At 38.7% G+C, this 994-nt stretch overlaps 1 protein-coding gene across 2 annotated transcripts in view; it reads left to right on the top strand.

The window, feature by feature from the left end:
* Nucleotides 1–351: 351 nt before the first annotated feature.
* Nucleotides 352–994, top strand: part of LOC111365885 (rhomboid-like protein 20) — a 16,600-nt gene continuing 15,957 nt past the window's right edge. Inside the window, exon 1 of one of the 2 annotated variants that reach the window (XM_022986408.1) lies at nt 352–547. The gene's annotated coding sequence lies outside the window, so the exon portion shown is untranslated. The remainder of the gene's footprint in view (nt 548–994) is intronic. The other variant, XM_022986407.1, reaches the window with a different exon arrangement.

The raw sequence follows: 994 nt of genomic DNA, 5'->3' as shown, positions 1-994 counted from the left end.
TTATACACTCAATTATGCCCATGCTATGTTGAGGAGAGCATTCCTTTTCTTAGCCAGCATGTTGGTCTATTTGCCTATGCCATGCCACGATTACAAGTCATTGTCAAGTCAAGATGATCAAATGTAGATTAAGTCACTAGTAAAGATAGACTAGTTCATCATTCAAACCCAATTGTATTCAAGGTGAACTGTTAACGATTATAATCATTGTCAGGACATGATGCTCAAGTTCGAATTCATAAGTTAGAATATTAATCGTCATGGCCATCGCCAAGATAAGACCTTTTTAGTTTGGATAAACCTTCAATGAACAAGGATCAACTCATGTTCTAACTTGAACTAATTTCTGACTGGACTATTAGTTGTCTTGCCACTGTCAAGTCATGACCCTCGTGTTTGGATGTTTGGATCAGCCTAGAAGTAACGATGAAACGGTTCACGACCCAGACCGAGCCAGCCTATTTCAGCCTTTCAAGCTGGCCTAGCGGGTTGTGAACCAGCCCAAATTCGTTTTACCAGACGTACACAATACAAGCGAGAGAGAGAGGCGTGAGAGGAAATGGTGGGCAATGGCTGCCCCACCCGGTATGTTTTCCATAATAGCCTTTGACCAAGTAATTTGTTAAAAAAAAAAAAAAATGTAAACAAAATGTGGAGGGTCGAAAATACCCTCATTTAGAGGAAAGAAGAGAAGAGAAAATAGAAAGAAAAAAGAAAAGAAAAAAGGTAAAAAATCAGCTACCGACCATTTCCTCCATCGCCTACGGACTGCTCGGACCTCACCAACTTCGACCAAGACCAGAGCCACCTCGGATTCGCCGGAGACCGTCATTTTCTTGAAGGTTAGACATGTTTTCTATAAATAACTACTTTGAATTTGTGAAAGTTTGAATGTTTAGGATATGAATATGGGTTAAATTCATGTTTCTATAGTTAAAATGTAAGAAAATATCGAATTTGAGGTTAAAATCTTGAAAAAAAAGTGAAAACAAGG

This window comes from Olea europaea, chromosome 17, assembly GCF_002742605.1.
Source record: "Olea europaea var. sylvestris chromosome 17, O_europaea_v1, whole genome shotgun sequence".
NCBI lineage: Eukaryota > Viridiplantae > Streptophyta > Magnoliopsida > Lamiales > Oleaceae > Olea > Olea europaea.
This window is presented reverse-complemented; position numbering and strand designations above follow the sequence as displayed.